This window comes from Anopheles ziemanni, chromosome 3, assembly GCF_943734765.1.
Source record: "Anopheles ziemanni chromosome 3, idAnoZiCoDA_A2_x.2, whole genome shotgun sequence".
Classification (NCBI taxonomy): Eukaryota; Metazoa; Arthropoda; class Insecta; order Diptera; family Culicidae; genus Anopheles; species Anopheles ziemanni.
The window spans coordinates 87,716,539-87,730,160 of NC_080706.1; positions in this window are offsets into that span (position 1 = coordinate 87,716,539).

Here is a 13,622-nt window from a genome sequence, read left to right on the forward strand (position 1 = left end):
GTTTTAAGATCCTTCGTTCGATAATATTTTTCCTAGAATAAGAAAACACTCTAATTTATTACATTCAAAACTAATAAACGATACCATTCTAATTACTAGTTAGTAAGGTTAATACCTTATAATATGAAAGCGAGCTTGTTACTATAAGAAGCAAATCCTTAAATTAGTTTTTTCTGTTTCCTTCCATTGTGATGTTGTATAAGTTATAATACTGAAATGACCAACGTATCCCAGTTCCAAAATTAATACGTTACATCTTTTTGTGATTGTGATCTGTGTTATTTTCAATCCATTTTAAGTTGTTTGTTGGTTAAATAATGTGTCTTTTATACTAATCGAAATACTTATTTCCACTGTAGGGAAAAATGTAACCAATGTACGCAACATTGTATTGACATCATTTTATATCTATGGTTTATAGAATTAGTGCATCATTCCTACACCTTTTTTTTGACTGCATTATTTTCCTTAAATCCTTCTTTTTCAGCACCACTTTCCTGCTGATTTAAAAAGAATCTCTTTACGAATTTTCACCGGGCTTCTTTTCAGTGACAGATAAGCCTTTGAACCGGCTCTGAGCTTCGCGTGGAATTACTTCCAGACGCTCGGTTCTGAGCGTGATGATGGATAGATGCAGGGCGTTAAGGAATACGACGAAATCCGAACCGTAACACCACATGATTCAAGCGGGGTCTTCTTGCTTCCTACCAAGCGGTAGGTAATTTTATGGGAAAGCGATTTTCCCACCACGCACCACCGGCGACGCGTGTATACACATGCGGCTGGTTATGACGCATGAGCCCATCGGAGCTTGCATAATCCCAAGCCCCATCAAAGGCCCGGATCGGACACACCAACCGGAGACGCTCCAAACAAGGCTCTCTAAAACATAAACCGGGGGGGAAAAAAACGAACCCGCGAGTTTCCGAAAAATAAACCGAATAAAAACAAGGAATCAGCCGAACTCTAAGCCGAGTACGCCGGATCCTGGAGCGCCCACGTGGGCCCCTGGAGCAGCACACATACATTTTGCAGCAGCTACTTAACACGCTCATGTAACCGCACAGTTCGCCGCACACGGGACGGAATTTTCAATCGCTTTTCCGTTCCCGGCACGATGGCGTGACAGAGCGGAATCAAATCCTCTTAGAAGCCTTTTGCCCGCGCGCTCCCGTTATGTCACCGGATGTGCCGCTACCCTACGGAGGCCGGTGTATGTGTGCGTGGGAGAGGGGGGGAAACCATGCACGCGAACATTTAATTACCATATCGAACTGATAGTCCAACATCCAACAGCTCATTTTCACACCCCATGTTTCGTGTTTTATGGCCGACCGGGAAATTCCTCCGCACTCCGCACACTCGTGGGCGAGTTTCCAAAATGCCCGCCAAACAAAAAAAAAATAAAAAAAATGGTATACCCTCTTCCGGCGCTTTCCCGCCATATCGGGCACAAAGGGCACTCACGTCCAATAGTCACGGACATTTTTTGCCAAAACAAAATGAGGCATAATTTAGGCAAAAATGTGCCGTGGAAAACGCTCGCGCGCTCGACTAGGACAAACTTTCCAACCCCGAAGCTTAAGAGTGAGGGTTGTGTTTTTTTTTTGTTTGTTGTTGTTTCCGCTTAGTTGTGTTGTGGTTATAAAATGTGCGGCACGCTAAAGCCTTCCGTGAAAGTTTTCCGATTCGTGTGATTTCGGTGAAGGTTCGTTTTTTACTTCGGTGCTTTGGTTGTGAATATATTTTGGCAAATTGTTAACATTTTTGAGCGAGTGATGAAGGAAGAAAACGGGAGATAGGGATTTGTGCGTACCCTAATTAGGGTGCTCTCAATCGCTGTTTGGCTTTACTTTTGTAGGTCGGCGTATAAAGTATTGTAAATTGTAGCTTGTGTAAAAGTTTTCCCTTTTACGTATTTTTATTTATTTATTTGTTTTAATTTTTTAGCAGATATTTTAGCTATTTTTATCAATTGTATTTCTCTGTGTTATTTCCTTCATAATTTTTTGTTAAGCACACTTCACATAACGCAAAGTATATTTAAATTCTATGCTTTCTTTTTCCGTATATTTTTCCACATACTTCCATTTAATTTGGAACAATGAACGGCGGGTTTTCTGCCGAATGGTGTCAGTACAGACAAGCAAAGTTGCCATGTTTATTACGTCCCGTACTCATCACACCCCGCATTCCACAACCCGCAGCCGGAAGTCGCGCCTGCATGGCGCACACACTATCGAACCCGGCAATTAAGTCCATCCGTCGCCATTGTTGGTGGTTTATGGTCACTACAATTCCGACACTATATTGCCCGTCCGGCAGTGTGATGCAAAAACCCGCAAACACCCGCAAACCTGCACGTGAGCATCTCACCTACTCGAAGGCGCAGCGAGCCAACACTCCATCGGTCGGCGCATTGCGTTGGTTTTGTGGCTGTAAATTGCAGTTGCACCAGCGTGCCCGAAATGGCTGTTCGGTTTTTCGGCAAATGTGTCAGCATCCCATTAAAACACACCCCCACCCGAACGGGCACGGGGTGGGGACATGCGGGAAAAGCTCGCTTCCTCGCTCGATAACGCTTAATCTGATTTCGGACCGGGGATCCCGCCCGCGTGCGCTTCGAATAATGCTGCTTAAGCGCCGACCCAAATACGCTTCATCGGATTTATGGACTGGGATGGAAATCCTGCCTTTGCCAGCAATTTGCTTGGTTCATTGTGAGGCGAGCTGGCACCGACATGATTACAGGCAGAAACTTAATATGGTGCCCGCTTAATAAGCTCTAGTTATTTCTGTAAAGCTGAAATATGATCGAAAAACTAATGTTTGAATTGTTGACAAATATTTATGTTTTTGGAAGATCCACAGATTTTATTTCAAACAACATACAGCTTTTACGAAATCTCCTCTCGTTACGAAACCGTTGCAAAACCTAACCGATAAAGTACACAACAAATGCTCCGGAAACCACATTCATTTGTCCTCCGCACGCTTTTAATCATCTCATGTAACATTGACTCATAACAGGCAGTACAAACGAGATTATAAATTATAAATCCTCCTAATGAGGCGCAGCGAATTGAAATCCCCATTTTCCCCAGGTCACAGACTAGAAGCATATGCCAGTCAACGGTGGATGAAACTTCCACTTCATCATTAGCGACAAGATGATCGCACCGTCTCGTGCTCTTATTTAGCTCGCGCTAATGAAGAAATGTCAGACAGGAAGTTGTGGTTGGCACGAGGCACTCACATCATCAACGGTTAAAGCTCACGCATGAAGAAACTCCAAGAGGTGCGCCACTTTGGTATAGGCAAAGAAAGATTGGCTTGAAATACCGGAAGCACTAATCAACTCGTACTGAAGTTCGACATAAGGATCCGCGCAAAGAACTAATGAGGACAAAAGTTGGTTAATAAATGTTGACAATACTTTATTGTGCGATTTTGGAAGGACTTTTAAAAATGTTAGTTTTATTTCTTATTCGTTATTTTTATAAAATAAATTTTGTTGCTTTTAAACAGGACATGTTAAGTGTCAATAATTGGTTATTATTTTAGAAGTTCGTCTCTAAAAGGGGTTTTAAACGTTTGCAGATTTCACTCATGTGAAACCCAACCTAGCATGTCTAAACTCAAAATAACCAAACAATTTTAGTTGCGTAACTAAAATATCACAAAGCGTAGCCAGGCTAGAAATTTATTTCACAACAATCAGCAAAAATACACTGACAGCTTTAGAAGGCGTCAACAGTAAACAATCATTTAAAGTTATCGGTAAACGAAATAAACAAAGTCATTTTATACGATTTAAGTTCACTTGCATGATTCACCATGCTAAATGAGTATGTTTAGCAATTTTAGAGATCAAATAATACAGCTCATTTACAATTCTACATCAGTTTGTTTACCGACTCATCATTGCCGACTGCATCATCGAATTGATAAAGCTGACAGATTGAGACGTTGACTCATGATAAACAAAAAATTTACAACATCAAGGATTTCAATTGAAAATACGAAAAAATAAGACTGTTTATCGTTCTGTTCCTTTTGTTTTTGAATCATGTTTTTCGTTAAAAAGTTAACTCCCGTAGAAAGTTCTTTTGGGAAAAAGTGTTCACTAAAGATGTTTCTGTGCTGTGCTTGAATATGCTTCCATATCACCAGTTTCCATTAGTGCGATGGCAATTGCTGCAGCTTTAAACAATTCCGGCACACAACGGTGTCTATAACGTGCAACCGACATTACGGCCCAAAATATCCTTCCCCGTAACAATTCCCCTCCCAAAATGGTTTCACCGCAGCGGATCCTTGCCCTGACGTTCAAATTAAGCCTCACCTGGTGCACTCACACACACAGGGACATACAGTGCTAGGTTCACCCAGATTGAAGGCTTAAATATCTCAAATATCATCCCAAAATTGTTGCGGTTTTTCTTTTGAAGTTTCCCGACCCCGGGAGCTGCGCCGAGACCGCTAGGACTTGGCGGTGTGTGTGGTTGAAAAATAAAGTCCACCAAATCGGAGCGCAACCGAACCGAGGAGTTTGAAATACCGCAGCAATAACGTCAGACGGGCAGACGTTGCGCTACCTGCGTGGAAAGCGGTTGCTCGGAGGATGAATTTTCCAGCTCTCCTTCCCCCGCCCCATGGGGAGTCCTCTGCATTTCACCTGAGCCCGCCGTTCAGACGTAGGGTAGAATCGGTGGAAAACGGTTTATTTTTTCGGGGACGAAGAAAATTCACCACCTCCAGAAGGGTGGCTGAGACAGGGAAATATTTTCCCTCAACAATGCTGTGTGATGTTTCACTGTTGAGTTTGTTTTGGTGTGGTACTGTTCTTCTTTTTTTCACAATATTTCCTCGGATTTTTTTCCTTTCCCCCGGGAGACACACAAACCCGAACTCCGAAGCGGCAGCTGTGTCTGCATTGAATGGTTGAGCCATTTTCCAGCCCGCTTTTTCTTTCCACACCGCACCAATATCTGGCCAGACGCCGGTTGACGGAGGAAAACAAAAATGTTCACCAACTGGAAGAGATACCGGTGACGGTTTATTCGATGTTTGGGTGGTGAATTAGTGGAAAAAGTTTGCATTTTCCACAAACACGGCCTTAGAGCAGTCTTTTTTCCCTGATTTTTGAGAACCATGGATTGGACTTTTTCGTACACATTTTCCCGCCCATTTGCCGCCAGGTTCACCCCCGGCGGGGAGTGGAATGTGGAGGAAAGTTCATAAACCTGGTGGAAAACTGAAAATAATTCCAAACTGCTCGCTGGGCGTCGGTGGAGGGTGTGATTGTGTGCCGTGTAAAACAAGCAAATGATTGTTTATGAACAACGACGCAGTTTTTTCATTCCCCGTTCGTTTCGGTGTGGTGTTTTCCACTCTTACTTTTGCTTTCAGCAGACTAATATATTTTTTTCTCACCCAATTTACCATCGATCGTTCATCAGTTGACGGCAAAGCGGATTTTCTACAAAGAGAGGCAAACAAACAAAACAACTTTTTCCTCAAACACTCTTCGAAGGCAGCAATTACGAGCTTTTCCATCCGACTCCCGGTGTTGATGAACTTTCATCGGCCCTCCAGTTCAATCCCCAACGAACGGTTGAACGTTTGAAGGCAAATGAAAACAGTTGCCCGTCAAAAACTCGGTAAAACGTTGCCAACAGGAGTACAGGAATTTTTGGTTCATTCGTTTTTTTCCATCCATTTCCACACCCGAAAAGCGGGCTCGAGAAGGAGTGTAAAGGAAAATTAATTCTACCAAACGCTCCGCATTAATTAGGGAGTTTGGTAAATTGTTTTGCCCGGGTTATCTTCCACTCGAGAGCCAATCAGCCGTGCGGTAAGCTGATTGGAGGTGGTTGTCGGTGGAGTTTTCACGCGGAAGAGCGTCGATTAGGCGGCAGGCTTTCCGTTTTGGGAAGCGAAGCTTTCCTCGAAAGACGGTCGGGTTGGGTTTTTGGGCATTCCTGGAACGGTGAACGGTTTTTCAAACTGATTTTTGGATTGACGTTGAAGCGTCGTACTATCATTTTTCCGATATCGTAACGTAAGCGACGAGTTGACCGATAGCTTCGTTTTTCACCCGGCAAGTCGACCTAAGTTAGGTGGAATTCATTGCCTTTAGTGAATTTATACGCTTTTTAGTTATTTTTTAAATGGTAGAAAACAGAAGAAAAAAACCAAATTAACCTATTCGTGGAAAACCGGTTGTTTGTTTTGGACAGTTTCCTAAAATTTGGCTCCGGATGCTGTCCTTTGCCAGAAACTCGTTGACCGACATTTTCGGTCTCTGATTCCCCCTCTCATCCCCCCTTCCCACTCCTTTTGTTTAGCTGCACCATCGCGGCACCCAACGCGCTTGTTCTCTTTTAATTTAATTTGTTTGCTTCATTTCCTTCTGCATTTTATTTTCATCACTTTCCCATGGCGTCGCTTTTCGTCCAAGCACGGTCCAAGCCAACCGGACGGCGAAGTGTTTCGTAAGCTTTGCCTCGTGCAGCTGGAAAGGCTACTCCGGCTTTTCCGCTTCCCTCCCTGGGCTCCGAGGGATCAGCTTGCTGACTTTTCACTCGGCGAGGTTTTTCCTTCGTTTATTATTTTTATTTTTCCTTCACTCCTTTGCACCCACATCCCCCCTCTGTTGTGGACTTAATCCAATGCGTTGCCTTTAGCTGACTCCCCCCCCTCCCCCCCTCTTCAAATGCCAAATTCTTCCGGTTTGGACGATGGGAAAGTTTTCCGCCCCGCTCCGGGCGCGCGTTTTCCACGACGCGAAAGCATTGTGTACGGACGCTTTCCCTCGGTATGCGCGTAATGAGAGGAAAAAGTTCGCCGTGCACGTCGCACGGCAAAGAAAATCCACCCCAACCCACCAGCGAGGGAAACCGAGCGAGCACTTTTCCCAACGTCACCGGTGAAAGAAAACGCCAACCGACAAAAGTTTTCCTCCTCCCCGTCGCACATCGGTGGTCGTCACGCGGCGGATGGCGAATTTTCCTTCACACTAATACAGGCTGGGGGCTTCAAACACAAAGCACACACACACATGCACGCACCCCGGGAGCCCAGCAAACATGTGGCGGGGCGCCGGAGATGAGTTGAAGAAAAACAGATTCAATATTTTCTGCTTACGACTACTTACGGGCGGGACCGGATCGGATGGAAAAAGGCGTTCCTTTATTAGGACGGTTAAATCGTGTGAATGTGATGATGGGGCTGGTTTTTCTCCTCGTTGCGGTATTCCAGTCTCCAGCATCCATTAGGGAAACATTCTATCACGTGTAGCATCGCTTATTGCACTCCAAAATATAAGAACTTCACAGAGCAATAAAAGGAATCATGCACCATACAATTTTTCACTGCATATTAAAACATAGAAAAACACCATTTTCCGAACTCAACGCAAAGCCCCAATAAACATCTTTTTAGATTTTGTAAACACAACTCTAGTATTTCGAGTATTAAATATCTGTTTTTGTATTTCTTGACTTCTTTACAGATTATTTCACGCCGATATCACTTTGCTGTTCAGGAACCAAGAAAAAGGAGGTTCACACTTAGTATCACGATATGACAGTTCCCCTTGGAAAAGTCGAATGACAAGACTTTCGCTTTTACGTTCGTTGATCATCATTACACACTATTGCACAATAGTTTCCTCCCTAATATTATTGCATCACGTAAAACGACTCACAATCACAGTTCAGGTTGGTTTTTTAATTTCTTTTCACAGTTTTAGGATATTTTCTTTTATTGTTTCACACATTGTGCAATGAAATGTTAGTTTCTTTTTGTTATCGATGAATTGAGTCCAGTTTCATGTTCGACTTTTACCCTCTGGCGATTACGTAGATCTTTTTCGTTAAAAATAGCCTTTTCCACGCCCCATTCGGTTGGAAAACTTACACGCCTGGCGAGCCTCCGGACGAAAGGTTGGCTCCGGAATCGCGACTCAGCGGCTGCGATGATGATGGCGGTGGTGATAGTGCGAGATAGAGATAGAGAAGAAAGGACGCGCGCGCGTAAGGTCCATCCCCGGCGAAGGATACTCTGAAACTGAACCGCAGCGGTTTCCTTGATCCGGCCAACGTCGGTGCTCGGGAGCTGCGAGAAGATCACTCACTCTCGCGTGCGTTATCCTTGCCCGAGAGAATATTGCTTGCCCGCGCTCTATCTCCTTCGCCGGATAATGCTTCGAAACCACTTCGGTGCATCGCTGGGTTGCCGATTATTATCAAACAACATCCTTGCCGGAGAATCTGTGCACGCGAGGAGCTGATAAAAAGAGTGAACAAACAGAGAGAAACGAGAGAGATTTCTTTTCATTTAGGGGAGGGTTTCGCTATTCACCCTCCGGAAAATGAACCCCCTCGGCACGGGTGGGTTTGTGTTTTCATCACATGCACGCTGTTGTCCATCGAGGATGCTCTTTGTGGCGAACGACACCGACAGGACACACAAAAAAAAACCCCTTTATAACTTTAACGAGTGTTGAAAGCTGAATGGTGCCAGTGGGCTGTGTGAAGGATGACGCTTTTCGCCCCTTCAAAACGAGGTCAATGGATCCTAATGACCTTTTTTGTGTAGTGTCTGTGTGCTTTGTTTGTGTCCTTAATGACACCCGATTACGCGTCTTAAGAGTCCGTTTGAATTGGAACGATTGACAACAATTAAAAAGTGATAAGTAAGTTCAAACCCTGTTAACAATTTATTCAAAATTATCGTATCTAACTGTTTAAACTGTTCTAAAAGTATAACACTTTTCTCGAATTTGCTATCGACCGCCCGAACACCGACTTCCGTTTTATTTCGGTGCCAATAAATCTTGCCGCTGCCGGAAAACTAGACGATGATGAGTGATTTATGCATTGCGTGTCCAAAACCGTACTGGAACGAATCCTTCAACGGCTTCCTCCACCCCAACGGTCCGATAGACTTTTCTTCCGCCCAGTGACAAACTCCGAGGAGAAACGGTGAAGAACATTTGAATCGGTTTCGGTTTCGGAATCTGCGTGCTCGGATCGAATGTGTGGAATAAATCCACTTCATCTTTGTTATCACGACACTTGGGAGGAACGGTTTTCGTATGAAAGCCAATGGGCCATCGCTTCGCGAGAATGAGTGTCGTAGCAGTGAGTGAAAAAGCACGAAAGAATCGGCGCAAGCGCCTTCGTACCGAACCGCTGCCAGCATGCGGATGAAGAGTCAAAACAAAAACACGTCCTTCAAAAAGGATACCGAACGTCGCCTCTGCACGCGCTTGGGAAAATCCCAGCGGACGGTGCCGGTTGCCAGGGAAACCGCCGTAGTGCAAGGGGATGAGAATTTTCCACCAGACGTTTCCACTCTCATTTGCGAGCAGGCTCTGTTTGTGTGTGTGAAGGCATGAGAAAGTGAGCTTGGATGATGAAAGGTGGGAGAAAATGAGAAAATGAATCAAATAAAAAAGGACATGAACGGAAGAGTGAACACTTCCAGTGAAATCCTTCCCGAAAAATGATCGTGAATCGCGATTGTCATTTGAGGTTCATTCCAATAAATCTTAAACTCAGAATGATAGTTCATTAGGGATGACTTAAAAAATTAGAAAAATATTGTTTACAGGATTATATTCTGATAGACATATTTTTATCACTTTCTTCTTTTTTTCTGCTATTAAAAGGATTTCTGCTATTAAAAATTTGGAAAACTTTTTGAACTGATTTCGTACATTTTCATCATCCTTTTTTTAACTTAATCGAATGTCAATCTTTCCATTAATGCTCTAGCCTTAGATTCTACTTGAAACATAAATTGATTATCCTGACCCGCTTCGCAACTGACCTGAAACCGGAATCCGGTTGCCCTTCCTTTCCCCCACGTAACACTATTATGTTTCCTTCGATGCAGTTTCCACCCGGCGATCGAAAAAAAGAACAAGAAAATGTAAATAAAATCAGATGATCAACCGACCGCAAACAGACGGCGGCAGACGGGTTTTCCGGCCGCAACACAATGTGGAAATCATTAGCGTTGTATTGTGGAGAGCGGAGCGAAAAAATATGGTTCCTCAACGAGATGAAGAATGGGCCCCCTTTCCCCTTCGGTTCGGAAGCAAATTGTCAACGGAATACGGAATGTCTTTCATTTCTATGATTATTAACACCTTGTTGACGGGAGACGAAGATCTTCGTCTGTTTTTGACTCAACGTTGAGGACGGAAAGACGGACATGTACGTTGCACGCATACCATTGCATAGTCGAGCATACGGGTTTTTGGTTCGTTTCGTCGTATCCGTTTCGATCGGTCGTTCGTTACCGGAGCGGCTGGCCCCGGTGACAGCAGCTAGTTTTGGGGAAAAAACGCCCGTCAACAAAGTGTTAACAATTCCTTTTCACGGGGTTTTCCCACTTCCCGGCGGTGGGTCGGAGAATTTCTTCGATTTCGTTCGGTGAATATTTTTTTTTATTGCGCCCTCGAGGAGGGGTGGAAAACCGGCTGGAACGGGCGCGGAAATGGGCATTGGAATCGGAAGGGGCTCGCAGTTTTCCTTGCGCCAGTTTATCGTCGATGCAAATATTATTCACCGAGGGGTAGGTTGCTGACAACTTCGATGACGACAAGACAACGGAGGGATGTGATTCGATCTGAAGGAGGTTATCCCCTAGGAGTAAACCTTCACCCCTCCCTCGTGCGTCCTCAACCCCCACTGCCAGTGGTGGACGATGCCAGCCGCAAATATCGAGCACGAACTCCAATCGGGTGGAAGTAATTGCGGTGGGACTTTGTGTGAACGGAAATTTAATGAAAATGGCCCGCACCGAATCTTCCCGGTTCGTTTTTGCTTTGGCTGGTGCGGGGTGGGAGAAATATCCTTTCACTTTTCCTTTTGCTTTTCTTTATTGCCCGCCGGATTGGACCTTCGTTCGAAAACGTTACTTGAATTTTCAATCGCGATGAGCCTCGGGACTGGTTCGGCACCATGGGCATCGAATGGGTGATTGGGGCAAGCTGCCGTTGTTTTCCTGGGTGACAGGATGTTTGATGACCGGACACAGGACAGTCCGGTGCTTGGAAACGGCGAAAATATTTACAGAAGCCTTTGAAATATCAAGCATATTCCATTGCTCAGTGTTTGTATTTTATGAATGTTTCCGTTAGTATCGAATTCGAGCTTGACATTTTCATTTGAGTTTAATGTTCTGTCCTTCTGAACCCACATTTTATCAGAAATGTTAAAATTTATATTAACACAAAATATTCATCAATCTTTCTCTTTTTCATAGTTAAACTGAAACATTTTTTGTAAAAACAACTTTTCTTTCTCAATGCAATTTTTGCAAACTATTAAAGAACAATCAGTCAAATAGGGAAAAGATTCTGATTCCAATTGTCCAATTGCAAACGCCTCAAAAGCATCGTCGGAATCCAAAGTTGAACCGATAACTTTGAGCGAAAAAAAAATTGAAGTTTGTATTAAATTCTTTGCCACTTTCCTCTCCTATTTGACGAAAAAGAAACCAAACGAACTCTGGACGTCAATTTCCAATCGAAATGATTCGAAAGTAAATAATTCAATTTTTGTTCGCAAAAAAAAAGTCGCTAGCATAGAAAACGCCCCGAAAAAGTCAAGCAAAATCACCTTCCATTTGTGCGCGCTCGGGTGAAAAGTTCGTCTGTTTTAGAATGTTGCCCATTATGCTTTCGTTTCGCCGGGGGGAAAACTCTTTCTCGCCGGAATGTCTTCGCGGATGATTCGCGCACACCCATCGCTAACGGTTTTCTGGTCAATTTCCGACGCAACCGAAGGGCGCTCGGGTGGAAGCGGGAAACCCGGCAGGCCCTTCCGAGCTGCCACTCATTTCCTTTTCGAATTTTCGTCGATGAGGGTCGAAGGACAAACGCGCTCCACTTACTGTAGGGGAGTTCGGGGATGTGGGAGGAAAGTTGAAAGCTAATTTCACGGGCAATTAAGTAAAGAAGTAATTAGACAACATCTATAATAACAGTTATTGTTCGATCGGTAGGGTGAGCAGCCAGCCGAATGTGTCCGATTCCAGACGGACAATACGCACGAGGGTTTGTTTCTATTGGCAAATGGTGAAATTTCCGAAAAAAAAAACTAAACCAAACCGGGGGAAATTAAAATAAAAAACAAAATCATCTATCAGCGTGCGGGAGAGATTATAATCAGCAAAGTTTTCCACCGATGCCGATGATGTTGCTGATAATGATGATGTTGTGGGGAAGTTTGTTAGACGTAATTGTTAAACTTTCGTGCTCCGACAGTCCGGTTCCGTTTCCAACGCACACTTTTCCCCGATTAGGATAATTAGGAAATGATTTAAGCGAGTGGAAACATTGCAAAAATACTTATTGAAATATTTCCACCCGATAATTGAAACCGGCTCGGTGTTGGTTGCGAAGGATGCTGCGCAGAACAATTATCACTCGATTAAAAGTTTGATTGAAATAGTTCAACAGCCGTTGTCGATTGTTTCCAGAATTGTACAGGAGATTGCTCGGAACAACTTTTCCGAAGTGTATTTGCAAATATTTAGAACGAAAAAATTAGATGAAATATTCCACCGAAATGTATTTTGAGTCGATTTACTTTTTAACTCAGTTTGCACAGTATAAAAAACGTGACCAAACGGAAAACTATCTTGTAACGGGTCGAAAAACATCTTCAGAATAAACTTCAATCCATTTCCTGCCGCAGTGTCGTCTGAGCAAACGATCGTGGTTTTTTTTTCTCATCTCATATAGTTCTCCAGTGGTTTTAAATTAGATTTTTATCATTCATCCAACATTGGCTCCGATTGGTTTAGCTGATAATAAAATATCCATCCAGCACAGACTCGGCAGAACTATTTTATATGGAAATGTGGCGTGGTTGTACGGTTTTCCGATTCGGTTTCCGTTCCGGGTGCGCTTTCCATCTAAGGCCGCCGAAAAGCCGCCAGTCCGAGTTTGCTCCTTCTTTGCCGTCCTTTGGTTGCGAATACAGAATTTCCGCCATTTAAGATATCATCACCTTCTTGCAATCTGCTTCGGATCTTTTTTTTATGCTCCTTTTTTATGTATTAACGCGATCCTTTCCTACCCCATTTCGGCCATTTTCATACAAAGCGCAGCCCCAAACTGTCGTCACATCTCGTTCTATGTCATGTCCACGGTTCGGGTTGGTTCGAAATCTGCCTTGGTATCATTTGTAGGCAAATCGTTGGAAACGCGCCAAAAAGGATGAAAATGAGCTAGTTTACTGATCCTGAGAATAGATGGGTCCTACTTTGAGTGTTAGCATACGCGTGGATGTGTTTGTGTGTGTTTGTGCATTTGGACGAGGGTTGTGTTTAAAATTATAACATGTTCGACTTCAATGGGAATAAAGTCTCTAAAGATTAGAAAATTTTGAATTTTTACTGATAAAATACAAGAAAAAATAAAAAACTAAAATTTAGCAAAATCCGTCAAAGAAAGAGCGAAATCAGAGCGAATTTGATAACTTTTTCTTATAGTTTTCAAAAACAAAACAAAATGTACAGAACATTTCTTTGCAATTTACACGGCGAAAGTAAAGAAACATCTCATACAAGCTGAAACGATATTGAACAACAGCAAC